Below are 21,288 nucleotides of genomic sequence, written 5' to 3' on the forward strand. Positions count from 1 at the left end.
ATACGATATATGTGTGATTATCCGAGTGTCCTACCCAATTCTGAATGGTTCATTGGGCAAAGACAAGTTGTGTTTGAATGTGTAAGATAAGCTAATTGTCCAGGCATGAATTGGCTTGTTGTTTAGTTAAAATGAGGTAAGTGAGTAATTTGGTACTTATTTCAAATTATGCATAATGCAATTGAAGGTTACATGTGAATTAGGTAAGTGGATTCGGCCTTGTGAATAGTATTAAAGTGAGTTTAAATTATATGTATGTATAAATACATGTATTCACTATCTAATTAAAATGTATATGAAATTATATGATGATACATGAGTTTGTGTATTTGTGAGCATGTGAACTAGGTTGATATTAATTATTTGGCTTTGGAAGTTAATTGATAATTAGTTATCATGGATATATAAGTATTCACCAAGTGACAAATATGAATGAATATATATATAATATAAATTTTATATGATTAAATCTAAATGTTTTATAATAATGTACTTTGGCTTAGTTTAATTAAATTGATGATATTTTTGGGTTGTTAATTTGCTTATGACTTACTAAGCTATAAATAGCTTACTCTATGCATATGTGTGTTTCTGTTTTATAGATTTTGGAGTCAAGCTACAAGCTTGGGGACTGTCAGTAAAGTTTCATCACACTATCAGCTATTTTGGTACCTTTATAAGTTAAACTTGAATTATGGCATGTATAGGCTAGAATGTGTTTTGAAATGTTGAAATTCAGATATGTAAAATTAAAGCCATGCAAAAATGGCTTACTTCTAAGTTTGGTTTTGATTGTGCTTGATTGTGGTTTAAAGTGTGTTAGTTATTATGCTATGAAATGCGAATGAGTGGCATAGGTGATGGATTGTAGATGTTTTGGAAATGGATGAGTAGTGATATGATATTGAGCATTAAAATTGGTTAATGAACTTGAAAGTATAAATAATGTTTTTTTTTTGGTTTGGATGTGTTTTATACTAAAATATGCATATAGGTGAACATGCTTATTATGCTTAGTTTTGACCTAGTATGTTCTTAGATTTAATGTTTAATATGTTAGGTGTGATAATTCGCTGATGGAAATTTTGGTGATATATGTAGTTGTAAAATGATATGTTCGGTCATGGTATAAATATATGTACTTGTTCAAAGTATATTAATTGATTCAAACATGGTATTTATATATATATATATTATCGAATGAGTGATTAGTCAATTTGGTTTGGTTTGTATGGATGTGAAAATACAAATATTATATTTTAAATAATTGATAAAATAGGTATGGTTGATAAATGGGTTTAATGTAGTGTTTGGATTATATGCTTGTAAGAAAAAATGTTTGGAGTAAGGTGATTAATAATTTGGATATAATCTATGTTTTTTGCTAAGCATAAAACATATGTATTTAGTTGTATGTATGTTTGGTTACCATGACAAAGCATTTCTTTAAGTCATAAGGGATAGTTTTATAAATGAACCATTACATGGTGTTAATATGCATAAATGTACGGCACTAATTGGGATTGTCACTTTGAAAATATATATTAAGATATGTGTTGGAACAATGTTTTGACATGTGACTGTAAGTATAAATTTAATTATTATTAGACATTTAAGTGATGCTTGAGCTTGGAATTTAGTAATGATTTCATTAATTAATTTAATAGTCAATATATATATATACTCATGCATTATAATAATTGGATTATTCGTTTAGGTTTATAATTTATCTTTGTTAAGATCAGCATATGTTTTAATGTTTTAAATAATTTATTACATAGTATTGCTTATAAATGATATGACTATATATATGTATGATATGAAATATTTCAAATTTAAGAGTTGTGTTAGGTTATGAAATAAATTCTGACTGATCTTTGAGACTTGCTCATGTGTATATATATAATTGTTTGGAATTGTGTTTTATTCTGTAATGCCTTGTGACCCTAATCCGGCGACGGATACGGATTAGGGGTGTTACATAGACAAAAATGGACATGTGTGGGAAAAAATTTTAAAAAAAGACCGTAAGGGCATTTTAGTCATTTGGTAATTAAAAGAATAAAAACAGATAATCAAAAAAAAAATGTAACACCCCTTACCCGTTACCGTCGCCGGAACAGGATACAAGGTATTACCAGAACATAATACCTACCATTAAACATAATTGAAATATAAATATGTCTTGAACAATATTAGCCAACTTTAATGGCTTGTACAAATTAGCTGGTCGAAATCTGTAACTAATATTTTAAACCTAGACAAATATGACACGTAACAAAATAATTAAGCCTACTATACATGCCATAATTCAAAACGTTTAGTTCAAATACCCTAAAGTAGGATAGTGCGGATAGATCTTCACGATCCTTAACTCCCGAGCAAGCCGGAGAACACTATAAGACAAAAGAGAGAAACAAAGTAAGCTTATAGCTTAGTAAGTAAGTATGTAAATACTAATTAAAAAATCTAATATGTTTACACAACAATTCAAGTACATCTACTTTAACTTCACTATTCATTCCACTTTGATTAAGCTGTCTCTGCTGCGTCATATTCACTAAATAAATCATAACTCGAGTTACCAAACTCAAAATTCAAATCCGTAAAATTTCCTGAATCTAGACTCATAAAGCTTTTTGCTAATTTTTTCTATAATTTTTAGTTCAGCCGATTAGTACAGTTTATTAGTTAAAGTTTCCCTGTTACACAGCTCGACTGATCTGACCTCTGTTCACTACAAATTGAATTTCTCTCAGTACACAATTCAAAAACCCTGAAGTCTGTTTCATTTAAAAATAGTCTCAATAAGGAATTTAGGCATGTAAACTATTTTTCTTAATTTGCTTTGTACAATTTTTAATGATTTTTCAAAGTTGGAACAGGGATCACGTATTCATCCTGAGCAAGTCACATACAATTGTAAATATCTCAAAATATAGAATTCCTTTGCTTGCTCTGTTTCTTTTATATAAAAGTAGACTCATTAAACTTTAATTTCACATCTCATTCAACCTCTAATTATATTCCTCCTATTTTTGGTGATTTTTCAAAATCACGTCACTGCTACCATCTAAAAACAGTTTTAATGCTAATTTCACTCTTTCACAAATTCTTTATGCTAACCTCATTTTATCTTATATTTGTATATACCACAAATCATTTTCACCATATTTCATTCACCATAAGTATAGGTCCAAACCACAATGTCACCACAAAACCATCCCGTTGAACAATTCGGATCAATCCTCGATATTTAATGGTTTCAAAGACACACACCCCACCATCATACTTCGTTTAGTTCGGCTCTCTTGTACACATGGTGAACACTTAGTACCACTCATGCGACCTAGCCAATTTGTCTCGTAGCTCTCTTGTCTACATGGTGTCCGTCACTTGGAATCACGCATGCACCCAGCTACATCTATCTTTCACGTAGCTCTCTCGTCTACATGGTGTCCTTCACTTGGAATCACGCATGCGACCTAGCTACATTTATCTTTCACGTAGCTCTCTTGTCTACATGGGATACATCTCGTATCACACATGTGACCTAGCTACTCTGGGTGTCTCGTAGCTTTCTTGTACACATGATGTGCACTCGGCATCATACATGTGACCTAGCTACGCTCCATCTATTTTATTCGATTTTTCCGAATGTTCAACCGGATCTCTCTCTATTATTTATTTCCATTCTTCCAATAGTCGATTTATACTTCAACATCAGCTAGTATATACATATAATAGGCTGAAATATAAGAATGTACATGAAATTATTGTAATATTTACATACAAACTTACCTTGGTGCAAAATGTGGAAATTTTGCAATTTAATCCAAAACTTTTTCCTTCCCCGCTCGAGATCAATTCGCGTCTTTCTTGATCTATAATAACACATTTAGCTCATTTAATACTCATACTATTTATTTCAATCCAAAATCACATCATGGAAAAATTACATTTTGCCCCTAACTTTTACAAAATTACATTTTTGCCCCTAGGCTCTGGAATTAATTTCAGCCCTTATTCTTATGTTTTATGATATGCTGAACATTTTCTCTTCTACAACCACATCAAATTCTCACTCTATCATATAGTTATGAACAATAGGTATTTTTACCGATTATGCTGCTTTTACTCGCTTTCACTTAAAACCGAGTAGCACAAGTTATTTAACATAATTTAAAACCTCATATTCTATCATAAAACATCAAAATACACAAATTTCACCTATGGGTATTTTTCCAAATATGAACCCTAGGTTAAATTATTACTAGCATAAGCTTAATCGAGCTTCCGGATTCCAAAAACGTAAAGAACATTAAAAACGGGCTTGGAATCACTTACTATGGAGCTTGAAAATTGAAGAAACCCTAGCTATGGAGAGAGGGAGAATTCGCAGCAACTAAGGAGGATGATGACCAATTTTGTGTTATTTTTCCCATTTTATTTCATTTAATATCCAAATGACCAAAATGCCCTCCTTACTAAACTTTCAAAATTCCTTCCATGTCCAAATTTTGTCCATGAACTTAAAATTGGTCAAATTGCTATTTAAGACCTCCTAATTAATATTCCAAAACAATTTCATACTAAAAACTTCTGGGATGCAAATTTTGCAACTTATTCGATTTAGTCCCTACTTTCAATTTAAGCACTTTAGGCATAGAATTTCATCACGAAATTTTCACACAATCATGCAATCATATCATAAACCCCAAAATAATTATAAAACAATTATTTCTATCTCGGATTTGTGGTCACGAAACCACTATTCCGATTAGGCCCTAATTCGGGTTGTCACAAAAAATATGCTCATCTTCTTCATGCTTGGCTGAAACACTCAAGACACCATAGCTAGGGTTTTGTTCAACTTTCAAGCTTGATTGTAAGTGCTTCCAAGCCCCGTTTTTAATGTTCTTTACATTTTTTAAGTCCTCGTAGCTTGATTTACCTATTTCCACCCTTATTTTGAAGTAAGATTTATGTATAAAAATTTACCCATGTGTGACATGCATGTATTTTGATGATTTGTGGAGGAATATGAAATTTTAATGTGTGATAAACATCTTCTACAAGGTGATTTTTCATGAAAAAACTTAAAAATGACCTTTTTATAAAATTTGTAAAATAAGTGGTTAAAAATCAAATTTGAAAGCAAATGTGGGCTGATATGAGTGTGTTATAAGTTTGGCTAGGCTTGCGTATCAAAGACAATGAACACATTTCATTTTACGAGCCTAGGGACTAAGTTGTAATTATGTGAAAGTTTGGGGGCAAAATTATAATTTTTCTAATTTGTAATTTATGGATTACTTTGAATAATGTGATGATTAAATGAGCTAAATTTGCTATTATAGATCAAGAAAAACGGAGTCCGGACCTAGACCGGGGAAAGAACAAGATTTTGGACTAAATCGTATAAATTATCCATATTTTGTACTGAGGTGTGTTCGTTTGTAAATAATGCAATGATATATCATGTTTTTAATGTTTTGTTAATGTATGAGTTTATATGATTACTTATTATGTCAAGTGTACGAATGATGTTGTAACCTATGAGCACGAGATTGTGAATGAATTCGGCGAACATGAGATGTCGAGAAAATCCCGTTTGAACCGTAGGAATAGTTTAGGATACAATGTGACATGTCACTAGGAACTATGTGGTTATGAGCTCATGAATATGTGTTTTGATATGTGAATCCAGGTGCTGGCCTTGTACGTCCTACTGGCGGCTGGGTAGCCCGACATATGTTTCAGGTATCTGTCAGTTTGTGTGAGCAGGCCCGTGAGTAGCTCATGAGCGAGCAATATGTGATTGTGATATGAGGTAGCATGTGGCTACAATTGATGCACTATGTGCATGTCTTTCGCGTATCCAATAATATTCTAAGTGTTCAATGGGTAAACTTGTGAGTTAATCGACAAGTAAATCAATGAAAAGAGAATATGATAGTGTGATTTGAGTTGGTACAGGTATGTACGATAAACTCATCTGAATGAGCTCGATATGTGATGAATGTTTGGTAAGATTGAAAATGTATAAGTTATGTTTACAAATTTGAGTTATATCTATGAATTCATGATAACACTTAAGTAAATCTAGGTTATGTCATAAATGAATATATATATATATGATCATGCTGCTATTTATTTTCATGTGAACTTACTAAGCTTTATGCTTACTCCCCTCCCTTTCTTACTTTCTTTTAGTGTCGCCAAGCCAACTCGAGGATCGAAGGACGTCAAAGGCCCGACCACACTATCAACTAGACATTTGGGGTATATTTAGTATTAATATTTTGAGTATGGCATGTATAGGGACTTGGTCTTTTTGTTATATGTCAAATTGGTCTAGTAAAATGTGTTGGCTTATGGAAATATTTGATTTATTTTGTATATGGCCATGTGATATGGGCCATATTGATCATTTGGGTTGTAACCTTAATCAATTATACATGCATTCCATGTTTTATGTTTGATGTGCTTGTTTGTGGATGAGATGTATGATGAATGGCACATGTGCTAAGTGAATGCATCATGCTTAATAAGTATGCCAAATCTATAGTATGATTAGGTAATTTAAAAGTAGGGTTAACCTAATGAGTGAATATGAAATTGGTGTGCAATGCCATATGAAAGTATGATGTTTTGGATAAGTGACATGTTGTCATTACAAAGGCATGGAATAATCATGTTTATGAGTTTTCAAGTGACTAAATATACTAGGTTGCATGCCATCTTAGATGAATAAGTAAAAGAGCATTTAAGGGTGACAAATGGCTTGGAAAATAGCCTAAAATTTATCCATATGGGTAGACACACGGGTGTGTGTCTAGGCCATGTATGACACACGGTCTGCCCCATAGGCATGTGGTTAGACCATGTGTCCCCTGCACCCTAATTAATGCAAACAGAATGCCCAGTAGTAAACACACGGGTAGAGACACGGCCGTGTGTCTCTGTTGTGTGGCAGGCACAGCCTTAGAACATGGGCGTATGCCCAGGCCGTGTAAAGTCTGCACTTAATTTTGAGAATTTAATTCACCATACGGCCTAAGCACACGGGCGTGTGACTTGGCCATGTGACCTTAATTGAATGATGACGTCATAGTCAAAGAGTTACACGGGCTGAGAACAGGGGCGTGTCTCAAGCTAGACGGGCGTGTGTAACCACACGGCCTACCCACACGGGCGTGTGACTCCCCAAAGTAGGAAAGTTTTTTTATGTTATCCTAAAATTTTCTAAAGTCCTCAGTTTAGTCCCGAACCACCTTCGATGTATGTTTTGGGCCTCGTAGGCCTCTATAAGGGACAAATTGCATGAAATTGAAAAGTTTTAAAATTTGAACAAAATTTTGTGATTGATTTTGTGTGAATGTTAATGTTTTAGCTTGGTAATGCCTTGAACCCTATCCTGGCGTCTGTTACGGGTAAGAGGTGTTACATTTAGTGGTATCAAAGCTATAGTTTAGTCGATACATGGACTAATGAAGCATGTGTACGAGTCTAGTTATACATGCCATACATATATTAAGATAGTTTGACAACTTCTAAGGATTTTAAAATATGTTTTTATATAGTCAATGGATCCCGGTAGAGTAGTGGCGGATGATGTAGAAAGTATCGTGCCTACTCCCGCTGAAGGGGCAGTGTCAGCTAAGAGTAGACCCGAAATTGTTAGTAGAGGAGAAGGAGACAGAGAAGCCTTTCTCCACATGATGGACGCCTGGTATATAGAGTTCCTTCGAACGAACCCGAACGCTCAACCCCCTCTACCCCCACCTATTCCTTAACCTATCTCTGTAGCACGTCAAGGTATGGACTTTGTGAGACTGAATAAATGTCTAGTGAATAAGATTCGGAAACAAGGAGCCGAAGAGTTCCGGGCTAGTAAAAATGATGACCTTGAGAGGGCAGAGCTCTGGCTTGAGAATACCATTAGGGTGTTTGATGAGTTATGATGCACTCCTGAGGAATGCATGAAGTGTGTTGTGTCCCTCCTCAGAGACTCGGCTTACAAGTGGTGGAACAGCCTTGTGTCGGTGATACCAAGGGAGAGAGTTAGTTGGGAGTTCTTCCAAGAAGAATTCCGTAAGAAGTACATTAGCCAAATATTTATTGATCAGAAAAGGAAGGAATTCCTCGAGTTAAAGAAGGGCCAAATAACAGTAATGGAATATGAGCGTGAATTCATGAGATTGAACAAATACACTCGAGAGTGTGTATCGACTAAGGCCATCATGTGCAAGAGATTTAAAAATGGATTAAACGAAGACATCCAGTTGTTGGTGGGTGTACTTGAACTGAGAGAATTTGTTGTGCTCATGGAGAGAGCCTGTAAAGTCGAGGAATTGGCTAAGGAGAAGAGAAAAGTGGAATTAGAGTTTCGAGATTCGAAGAAGAGACAGATAGGTAAACCATTTCAGTCCTCAACTAAGAAACCGAAAGAGTTTAATACTCGATCGAGTGTTTCGGCTGGATTTCCAACTAGGAACCATGGGAAATAGTATTCGGGTCATAAGGCCCAGACTACCTCGATAGTGAGTGTGGGTAACGCTCGACCTAATAGATCTGAGTGCCAACATTGTGGCAGACGTCACCCTAGTGAATGATGGATGAATATTCGTACATGTTTTAAGTGCGGTTCACATGACCATTTTATCAAGGATTGTCCTGAAACGGTTGAAATGGAAAAATTTCAGAGTGCGAGGTTGGGCAATACTGCTTCTAGAGGAAGACCACAGAAGAATCCAGGAAATGGAATAAGTAACAAAGGTGCACCTAGAGAACCACCTGGGAGACCTGAGGGAAGACCAGCTGCAAGGACTTACGCCATTCGCACTCGCGAAGAGGCTTCATCCCCTGATGTGATTACAGGTACTTTTTCTCTCTATGATACTTCTGTTGTTGGTTTGATTGATCTGGGATCTACCCATTCGTATGTATGTGTGAAACTGGCGTCTAGTATGAATATTCCCGTCGAATCTACAGAATTCGTGGTAAAAGTGTCAAATCCTCTGGGCAAGCATGTGATAGTTGACCAAGTATATAGGAATTGCCCTTTAATGATTAGAGATCATTGTTTTCCAGCTAATCTCATGGTTTTTCCATTTGATGAGTTTGGTATAATACATGGTTTGGATTGGTTGACCATGCATGATGTTGTGGTAGACTGTGGAAAGAAAATTATTGAGTTGAAATGTGAAAGTGGTGATATCCTTCAAGTAGAATCAGATGAATCGGATAGCTTGCCTGTAGTAATTTCTTCTATGACTGCTCAGAGATATATGAGAAAAGGTTATGAAGTGTATCTTGCCTTTGTGTTGAATACGACAGAGTCTGAGTTGAAAATTGAGTCAGTACCGGTAGTGTGTGAATATCCAGATGTATTTCTAGAAGAGTTGCCCAGATTGCCTCCAATTAAGAAAGTTGAGTTTGGCATCGAATTAGTTCTAGGCACTGCACCTATTTCGATCGCTCTGTATAGGATGGCTCCAATGGAGTTAAAGGAGTTGAAAGTTCAGTTAGAAGAGTTGATGGACAAAGGTTTTGCGAGACCCAATTATTCTTCATGGGGCGCACTGGTGCTATTTGTGAAAAAAAAATGGTTCGATGAGATTTTACATTGACTACAGACAGCTCAATAAGGTAACCATAAAGAACAAGTACCCCTTACCAAGAATTGATGACTTGTTTAACCAATTGAAGGGGGCCACAATATTTTCGAAGATAGACTTAAGGTTTGGTTACTACCAGTTGAGAGTCAAAGATTCAAACGTATCGAAGACTGTATTTCGGACGAGGTATGGTCATTACGAATTTTTGGTTTTGCCTTTTGGTTTAACAAATGCGCCCTTTGTATTTATTGATTTAATGAATCGTATTTTTTGACCATACCTGGATAAATTTGTTGTTGTTTTTATTAATGATATCCTAATTTATTCTCATGATGAGACTGAGCATGCCGAGCACTTGAGAATAGTTCTGCAGACCTTGAGAGACAAGCAGTTGTATGCTAAGTTAAGTAAGAGTGAGTTTTGGCTTCGAGAAGTCAGATTCTTGGGGCACATTGTTTTAAGTGATAGCATCCAAGTCGATCCGAGTAAGATTTCAGCTATTGTTGAATGGAAACCGCCGAGAAATGTGTCAGAGGTTAGAAGCTTTCTAGGCCTAGCCGGTTACTATAGACGGTTTGTTAAAGGATTTTTCATGATTGCTTGTAACACCCCGAATTTGGGCCTAGAAGTATTGGGCCTTGAGTGTGGGTTCGTAAGGAGGTTTTATATAGGTATTTAATTATGCAATGAAATGACACAATTAAATGTTTGCTTTAGTGGTTAATGGCTTTGAGAAGTGTTGGAGAAATCTTGGGTTCAAACTTGGGCTTTAGCAAAAATTTTGATATTAAGTGAAAAAAAACCTGGATTCTTGGATGAGGGTTTTTAAATTATTGTGTTAAATAAATGACACAAGGAAGCTTGTAGTCTAGTGGTTGTGGCGGCATTAAGGTTGTATAGAGCACTGGTTCAAGCCTTGGCTCTTGCAATTTATTTTGGGTTTTTAAAGGAACACGGACTTTGGCCTTTAGACCTTATAATTAATTGGGGATAAAATATAACACAAAAAGCCTTGTGCCTTAGTGGCAAGTAGCGTGTGGAGCATTTAAGGGAGGCATAGGTTCGAATCCCATGGCAAGCAAAGAGCATTTATTTTGCTAACAGGTGGCAAGAGTTGGTGTTGAATTTAAACTCTAATGTTGGAGGATCCCACATCGAAGCTAATATAAGAGTGGTTGTGAAGTCGGCTTTAAATAGAGGAACCATGAGGAGAGTAAATGTACCTTTCTTGGCTGATCCCTTTCATTTGTATGGCGTGCTCGTTTGGGTTGGGCGTCGGCTAAGAGTGCTCGGAGTGTGGATTAACTCCAGGTCTCCTATCGTGTGTATTTCTTACTACTCTAGGCTGTAGGATGGCTACTTGGACGCATGATGGTAGAAAGGGGTCATGTGGGCTTAATGGGCCTACAGGCCCAATTGGATAAGTTATTTGATTGTGTAGTAAATATTAGGCTAGGCTAGGTGAATCTCATATTTGTGGCTAGATTTGGGCTAAAAGGGCCACACGAGCGCGTGGGCCCATTTGGGCCGAGAATAGGCTTTAGGCCCATTCGTATTGTTATCCCTGTTTAGAATACTTTAGTTTACTAAAATTATCGAAATACCCTTAGTTTGTAAAAAAATACTGAAATACCCTCGATTTGTAAATTTATCGAAATACCTTCGACTTGTAAAATTACCAAAGTACCCCCCCGATTTACAGAATTATCGTTTTACCCCTAATTTACATAATTACCGTTTTACCCCTGATTTACATGATTATCGTTTTACCTCGACTTACGTAATTACTGCTTTTACCTCGATTTCTGAATTACTGTTTTACCCTCGATTTATAGAATTCTTGTTTTACCCTTGATTTACTGTAATTCTTGTTTTACCTCGATTTACAAAATTAGTAAAATACCCTTGGTTTGTAAAATTACCAAAATACCCCTAGTTTGTAAAATTACCAAAATACCCTTGGTTTGTGAAATTACCGAAATACCCTCAATTTGTAAAATTACCAAAATACCCCTGATTTACAAAGTTACAAAAATACCCTTGACTTTCTAAAAATTATAGAAATACCATTGGTTTACAAAATTACTGAAATACCTTTGGTTTGTTGATTTACCAAAACACCCTTGTAGGATGAATGACTAAAATACCCCTAAAAGGTAAAAAAACCGTAAAGCCCCTGTAGGGTAAAGTGACCGTAATACCCCTGCATGGTAAAATGACGAATATGGCCTTATGTTCCGTATGACTGATGTGCTTAGGATTTACATGTATTGATATTGGATTAGTTAAGTTTGAGTGATGTGGTGGTTATCGAGGCGATTGATTTTGGAAACGTTTCAACTTCAACCCGTAATGGTGTGTACTAACCCTCGTAATAGCTTAGATTAATATTTCTTTGAAAAGCCAAAGCTTCATATTTTAGTGATTCGAAATTAATATTTAGATCTATTTTCTACGCACGTTTAAGTTGGATTCACAACGGGTATGGGGTAGGAAGGTATTTGGAACGTTCTTCAACGAGTAGATCTCTTGGTAAGTATTTGAACCTTCTTTCCATTTGTATCTTGTGGTTTAAAAAAGTGAAAACCCTCTGTTGACTAAGGCTAAAAGGGTTTTTGTGTTATTTGGTTTGTTGGTGCTAGTGAGGATTAAAGGCTACCGATCAAGGAGTGTGTGAAAAGCTTGGATCATCGGAGTGACTAAATCTAGTCATCAACTTGCAAAGGTATGAACCCAAGGGCCCTTGTGGATGGTGGCGAATGTGTAAGTGATGATAATAGGTAGTTTTCGATTTGGTTTAATATTAACATGGTCTAATCTATAAGTGGTTGATTATAGGAGAAATTGCATAGGAGATCTCATCAAGGAATATCGCAAATCAGGTGTGTAACGAACCCTTTTTCATAGCTTAAAGCGATAAATGCCGAAAAGCCGAAATACCGAAATTCTGGCATTTCGAGGACTTGTGAGCAAGCGAATGCTCACTAGTTAGTTAGAATTGATGAGATGATGATCGGGAACAATGGAAACGATAATGACGTGTTTTTGGCGTTCACGGTAAGTTGGGCCTCGAGGGGCTAAAATAGGGCCCAATAGGCTTTCGAGCCCATTTGGGTAAAATTGGTAGAAAACGTTAAATTGAATGTTAAGACTGTTAATACTATTATGGATATAGGCTAAATGGGTCTAGATGACGAAATTGGCAAAATAGGGCCCATTAGGGGTTTTAGGCCCAATAACTCGATTTCGCTAAAAATGGGCCAGAATCACTATTTGCACCCATGAATTGTTAGTAATTGTTAATGAACATGGAAACCCTAATTTTTGGTAGAATTACAAGATTACCCTTATAACATGAAAATGACCGTTTTGCCCTTAGGTAAAAGTGACCATTATACCCCTAGGGTTTATATATGAACTTAATGCATGGGATTTTGATAAACATGATATGTATGATATGCACATGACATGTATGATATGCACATGATATGTATGATATACACATGAGATGTTCATAAATGCATTGGGTTGGGTTTTTATATGGATGGAGGAAGTGCAAAAGGGCTTATGCCCCAGTTATTAAAGGGCTTATGCCCCAGTTATTAAAGGGCTTATGCCCCGGTTATCAAAAGGGCTTATGCCACAGTTATCAAAAGGGCTTATGCCCCAGTTATTAAAGGGCTTATGCCCTAGTGATCAAAAGGGCTTATGCCCCAGTTACAAAAAGGGCTTTTGCCCGATTACTAAAAAGAGGCTAGGCCTCGGTTATATGATAATGACTATCTTTGCCGGTGGAGAGTTATGGCGGGGTGGGTTGAGTTAATCCCACATGGTGTGTTGGTTGGTACGGTGGAGAGTAGCGGATGGTGGGTTGAGTAGTCTCCCAAATGGGTTTGCATTCTTTCATTGACATTATATGTGATATTGAAATGGGCCTATGGGCCATACTGTTTCTGAAAAGGCTTCGCCCAAGAATATGAAATTTGAAAAGGCTTCGACCCGGTGTTATGAAATATGAAGTATGAAAAGGGCTATGGCCCAAGACATGTTTGAGTTTGGATTTGGGCTTAGACCCAACAGTGTTATTGTTTTGGGCTCGAAAGGGCTTGTTGCACACTGAGTTTCCAAACTCACCCCTTTCCTTAACCTTGCAGTGAGCCTTGATGTGGGGACTTTAAGGAGGGGATTGAGTAGCCACGGTGATTGTCTTTGGACCTTTAAATAAGCGTTGGTTTTCATTTAATTTCCTTTAATTATTATTTATTTTTGGGTTGTAATAAGGCCATTTTAACTTTTCTTTTATTTCTTGCCGAGATTATTTTATTCTTAATAACTTTAAAATTGGTTGATAATTATTCAATTGGGCTAGACTTAGGACGTGTTTTCAAAACGATAATTGTTTTTAAAATATCTCAACGCCACGATTAATTGATTTATCAAAGACGTTCACTTAAACAAATTTAAACTCGATATAACAAAGTGTGGCTATGGTTGTGGGCATGTCTAGGATTGGATCCAATCAAAGAGCTTGGTACTTAAGCAGTCTTCATGGCTCACCTCCTCTGTCTCAAGATACCTACTGGTGCCCAGCTTCCATACACTTTGTTAACTCAACAAAATATATGGTTTTTAAAACACTAAAACGGAACGTGGGTTTTCAACTCCAATGTGGCACGTCAGATTCGGCCATAATGTCTGGGCCGGGTTTGGGGTGTTACATTGCTACTCCAATGACGAGACTGTTATAGAAGGATGTTAAGTTCGAATGGACGGAAAAATGCCAACAGAGTTTTGAAAAGCTAAAGGCATTGTTGACTTAGGCTCCAATTTTAGTACAACCTGAGTTGGGAAAGGAATTTGTGGTGTATAGTGATAAATCCTTGAATAGATTGGGTTGTGTGCTTATGCAAGAAGGCAAGGTAATAGCTTATTCCTCGAGGCAGCTGAAATTGCACGAAAAGAATTATCTAGCACACGATTTGGAGTTGGCTGACATTGTGTTTGCATTGAAGGTTTGGAGACATCATTTGTATAGTGAGAAATTTCAGGTGTATACTGACCATAAAAGTCTTAAGTATTTGATGACTCAAAAGGACTTGAACCTACAGCAATGGAGATGGTTAGAGTTGATAAAATACTATGAGCTAGTGATTGATTATCACCCGGGAAAGGCGAACATGGTCGCCGATGCCTTGAGTAGAAAATCATTGTTCACGTTGAGGGCTATGAACATTCAGTTGGCCTTAGCAGATGATGGTTCGATCCTAGCCAAATTGAGAGCTAGACCAACATTTCTTTAAGAGATTTATGGAGCTCAACAAAGTGACGGTGAATTGCAAGCCAAAAGAGTCCAATGTGAATTGGATATAGAATCAGGTTTTCGGATTAGTTCCGATGGTTGTTTAATGTTCAAGATAGGATTTGTATTCCTAAGAATAATGAGTTGATTCAGAAGATTTTGCTTGAGGCCCATAGTAGTCGTTTGTCTGTGCACCTGGATAATACAAAAATGTACAATAATTTGAAGAAATTTTTCGGTGGCCAAGTATGAAAAGAGATATTTTCGAGTTTGTTTCAAGATGCCTAATTTGTCAACAAGTAAAAGCTGAACACCAAGTATGTTCAGGCTTACTTCATCTCGTGATGGTTCTCGAGTGGAAATGAGACTATATTACTATGGATTTCATGACGGGTGTGACAGCCTTAAAACGACCCTAGTCAGAATATGGTTTCGGGACCACAAAACGAGGCATAAAAATAATTTGATATTTATTTTGATGCCTATAATATGTGTTAACTCATGTGTGACATTTTTGATGCTTTAATTTAGAGTTATAAATGTGAATTTCACTAGAAAGGACCTAGTAGTAAACTTTAAAAGTATGAGAGGGGAAATGTGTGATGACTAGTTGATCATGCATGCAAAAATAAGGGGTTTGCATGTCAATTTCCCCTTTTATTAGCTAATGGCCGGCCATGACAAAGGAGGATGGGCAAAACATGTCATAGACATGTTTTGTTGGTGCATCATGGGTGAAAAAATATAGATTAATGAGTATGGGTAATAAAGAATGAAAAAAAAAGAGAAAAAATGGTCTCATGCATGCCCATTGCCGTGAGTTGTGGAGAAAGAAAGAAGAAATTTTGTTCATCATTTTCATTTCCTTTGGGCTGAAAATTCTAAGGAAGAAGGAAGGAATTCTTGTTTCATGTTGGTTTGGAAGAGGTTTAGGAGGAGGTTTGGCCATACTTGTACCTAGATTAAGGTAAGTTTGATGTTTTGCCATGAGATTCATGTATATTTTAGTAGTTAGCTTGAGTTCTAACTAGCCATGGTTCAAATCCTTACTATGTCATAGATATGATATTCGGCTAAGGTGAGGTTGTGTTGATATCATTTGCATGCTAAAAGTGAAGCTTTGTAATGGTGCATGTGATGGTGGATTGATGATTATTGAATATTCTTTTTAGCACTTTTGAGTGAGAGTTTGATAGATACCATGAGGTTAAACTTCATGACATTGTAAGCTTGTAAGTTGGATGATGAAGTTCATGCTTTGTGAAGGTAAATGGGGTAGAAGGAGCATTCGGCCATAATGAAAATATATGAGGTAGTCATAGTCATCCTTATGATTCGCCCTTGCACCTATATGTATATATGTTTGCACATGATGTATTGGCATGACATATATACTATTTCAAGGTATATATTTGCTTGTGATGATGTTTTGGTTATGAAGTACATGAGAGATGTGTATTGAGCTACAATATGTAATCGTTAGTTAGTAAAATGTATGCTGTTTTGTGTGGTATTAAGTGTATAATTGGCCTCAACATGGACATGCATATTCGCCACATGAAGGGGGTTGGTGTGCATGCATTCAGTTAGAGGCAAGCATATTGATGCCTATTCTTGGCTTGGAAAATTGGCTAAGGAGAGTACTAACTAATGTGTTGAATTGATTCGTGATTTCGTACACATGTGACTCTAATGTTTAATGTATATAAGGGCTAAGTACCTTGAGCTTCACTTTGATGTTTGAATGAATTGTATTGAATTGTTTGTTGTGATTAAAATTGTGCATGACCATTGTGTATTTGAGCTAAAGGATGGCCATATGACCATTTAAACTCCTTGTCATATTCGGCCATAAGCTATCATAATGAGATTTTAATAAGTTAAATTTGTGTGAATTAGCTCAAGAGCTTAGAGGACCACAGTTGGATAAGGGAAAGGAAAAAGTGATCGAATAGCCGTCGAAATCGCTCGACAACATCCAAGGTAAGTCTTCGAGTAATGACCCTACTTGAATTATATTGAAATCATGCTCCTTGTGTGTGGCTATTGAGCCGAAATTGTAAAGGTTTGATAAATATTTTGTGTTTGAGCCTTAGTAACGAAAATGAAATATGAATGTGTCGTGATTATTGATATAGGTGTACATGAGCATTTGAATGATACTCGGGCTAAGTCTCGAAGGCATTTATGCTAGTAATTATATCCGGGCTAAGACCCGAAGGCATTCGTGTGAGTTGTTATATCCGGGCTAAGACCCGAAGGCAATTGTGCAAGTTACCAAATCCGGGTTAAGACCCGAAGGCAATTGTGCTTGTGGTTATATCCGGTTGAATCCCGAAGGTACGTGACTCGGAAATGAGCAATCTTGCTGTAAAAATTTCAGTTTATACACTTGTGAAAATTCCAGCAATGAGGTATGTTCGTATGTGCTTGAATTAGTTGAGCCCTTACAAGTAAGTATTCGCTCAGTTGATAAACGAGCTACCGGTGTAACACCCCGAACCCGAGACCGTCGCCGGAGTCGAACGCGAGGTGTTAACAGACTTCAACCCACTTATTGACAATTTTCAGACAAGCTGCCAATCTGAGTACTAGTCGCTCCAAAATTCATAACTTGAGTTTTACAACTCGAAAATCAGTTCCGTAAATTTTTCCTGAAACTAGACTCATATGTCCATCTACATATTTTTTCTAGAATTTTGGTCGAGCCAATTAGTACAGTTTATTAGTTAAAGTCTCGCCTGTTGTAGGGATCGACTACACTGACCTTTGTGCGTTACGAATTGGATATCTCCTGTACAGGGCTTCAATACTAATGCCGTTTGTTTCTATAGAAACTAGACTCAGAGAGGAATCTACACATATATGGAGTGACTCCTAATTATCTCTGGTTAATTTACAATGATTTTCCAAAGTTGGAACAGGGGATCCAGAAACCGTTCTGGCCCTATTTCACAAGAACTTTAAAATCTGTTAACTTATAACTCATATGACCATTTCGTTTCTTCCATATGAAAGTAGATTCATCAAGGTACACTTACATAATTTATTTGCTATTTAATACCATTCCTACTATTTTTAGTGATTTTTCACATCCACGTCACTGCTGCTGTCAGCATCTGCCTTTAGTAGGCTTTACCTATTTCATACTTTCCATGATTCAATTGGCCCTTTTACATACATAGCACAAAGCGTGATTATGATTAACCATTCCAATGGCTAATCGTTTCAAAATAATTCCATACCTCATAAGGGTCAACATACAAACGATTATAGTTCTATGCTAAAGCGTATATAAGCCATTTTCGCATGGCTATCCAAGTTTACACAAACCGGAAGGTACATGACCTTCAACAAAGGATGGTCCTATACATGCCATTTCAAAGTTCAACCAAAATTTGTACCAAAATGGGGCTTCGATAGTGTGGATGACTTCGACTTCTTTGATCCCGAATCCGACAGCTAACGAGCGAAACCTATAAAACAGAGAGCCAAAGCAACGGGGTAAGCATTTTAATGCTTAGTAAGTCTCAAGCAATGAAATCAGCTTTGACTAAGGTATTTTATTCACATGGCTAATTAAACCACTTTACTAATTCACATTCCCATACTCATACTTATTTCACATCACCGACCCTTATGTTCATACACAAAAGAACAACTTGGCCCAAGGCCGGTAGCTCGTTATCAACTTAGCGCATACTTACTTGTAAGAATTCAATTAGTACAAGCACATACAAACATACCTCATTGCTGGAATTTTCACAAGTGTATAAGCTGAAATTTTCACAGCAAGATTGCTCACTTCCGAATCACATACCTTCGGGATTTAACCGGATATAGCGACTCGCACGATTGCCTTCGGGTCATAATCCGGATTTGGTGACTTGCACAAAGGCCTTGGTCTTAGCCGGATATATCAACTCGCACGAATGCCTTCGGGTCTTAGCCCGGATATATCAACTCGCACGAATGCCTTGGTCTTAGCCGGATATATCAACTCGCACGAATGCCTTCGGTCTTAGCCCGGATATATCAACTTCGCACGAATGCCTTGGTCTTAGCCGGATATATTTCCAATGTTCATTTACATATATATCAATATTCAAGACACGTCCATAGTTCATTTTCGTTACTAAAGCTCTAACACAAAATATCTATCAACCTTTACTATTTCGGCTCAATGGCCACACAAACAAGGAGCATAATTTTGATATAATTCAAGTAGGGTCATCACTCGAAGACTTACCTTGGATGTTGTCGAGCGATTTCGACGGCTATTCAACTACTTTTTCCTTCCCTTTATCGGATTTAGCTCCCTTTGCTCTTGAGCTAATTTACACAAATTTAACTTATTAAAATCTCATCATGATAGCTTATGGCGAATATGACAAGGAGTGTAAATGGTCATATGGCCATCCTTTAGCTCAAATACACAATGGTCATGCACATTTTACATCACAACAAGCAATTCAATACATTCAAACATCAACGTGAAGTTCAAAGTACTTGGCCCTTATATACATTAGGCATCAAAGTTGTATATGTACGAAATCATAAATCGAACTCAACACATTAGTTAATATTCCTCTTAGCCGAAATTTCTAAGCCAAGAATAGGCATCAATATGCTTGCCTCAAACCGAATGCATGCACACTAATTACCCCTCATGTGGCCGAATATACACTTAATACCACAAAAAAAACAGCATACATTTTACTACTAACACATTACATATCGTAATTCATTGCACATCTCTTATTTACTTCATAATCAACACATCATCACAAGCAAATATACACTTTGAATTAGTATATATGTCATACCAATCCATCATGTGCAAACATATATTCATGTAAGTGCAAGGGCCGAATTCTCAAGTGGCTTATATCCAAATATATACACATTTCCAAAGCTTAAATCTTACTTACCATGCAACATGCATGAATCATACTTGTGGATATACCATGACCGAATACATCACAACACCATCATTTTGGTCATGATTAAGCAAAGAACTTAATGTCTCACTCAAAAATACTAAAAAAGAAAGTCCAAGAGCCATCAATCCCCCATCACATACACCATTAACAAGCTTCATATTTAACATGCAATGGCATTAACACAAAATCCACCTTGGCCAAATACCATTTCCATGGCATAACAAGGATTTGAACCATGGGCTAACAAGAACATTAAGCTAGCAACTAAAAACATGCATGAACCTCAAACATACCTTATCTTGATGCAAGTTTAGCCAACCTCTTCCTAATCCTCTTCCAAACCAAGTATGAAGCAAAACTCCTTCCTTAACCTTAGTATTTTCGGCCAACAAGAGAGTGAAAAGAGATGAACAAAATTTTTTCTTTCTTCCTTTAGGACATTCGCCAAGCTATGGAGGAAGATGGACACTTTTTTTTTCTCATCTACTAACATTAATTGTTTATTCCATACCCTTATTTTATTCTTTCCATCATAACCCATTTACCAAACATGTTTCATGACATGATTTTTGCCCATAAATCCTTGTCATGGCGGCCACTAGCTATGGGGAAATTTGACATGCAAGTCCATTGTTTTGCATGCATCCTTTAATTAGTCATCACACATTTCCCTCACACTTTCAAAGTTTATTACTAGGTCCTTTCTAGTGAAATTCACATCTATAATTCTAAATCAAAGCATAAAAATATCACACATGAGTTAACACACATTATAGGCAATAAAATAAATATTAAATTATTTTTATGCCTTGGTTTTGTGGTCCCGAAACCACATTTCGACTAGGGTCGTTTTAAGGCTGTCACAACCGGCCTTTGGCTAAGTTGTTCTTTTCTGTATAAACATAAGGGTCGGTAATGTGAAGTAAGTATGATTATGAGAATGTGTATTAATAAAGTGATTCATTTAGTTATGTAAATGTAATACTTTAGTCAAAGCTGATTTCATTATTTGAGACTTACTAAGCATTAAAATGCTTACCCCGTTGCTTTGGCTCTCTGTTTTATAGATTTTGCTCGTTAGCTATCGGATTCGGATCATCGAATTCGAAGTCATCCACACTATCAAAGCCCCCATTTTGGTACAATTTTGGTTGAACTTTGAAATGGCATGTATAGGACTACCCTTTTGTTGTAGGTCATGTACCTTTCGGTTTTGTGTAAACTTTGATAGCCATGCGAAAATGGCTTATATACATTTTTAGCATAGTACTATAATCGTTTGTATGTTGATCATTATGAGGTATGGAATTGTTTTGAAACGATTAGCCATTGGAATGGTTAATCATGATCACACTTTGTGCTATGTATGCAAAAAGGGCCAATTGAATCATGGAAATCATGAAATAGGTAAAGCCTACCTTAA

The sequence above is a fragment of the Gossypium arboreum genome, chromosome 4, assembly GCF_025698485.1.
Source record: "Gossypium arboreum isolate Shixiya-1 chromosome 4, ASM2569848v2, whole genome shotgun sequence".
NCBI classification, from domain to species: Eukaryota; Viridiplantae; Streptophyta; class Magnoliopsida; order Malvales; family Malvaceae; genus Gossypium; species Gossypium arboreum.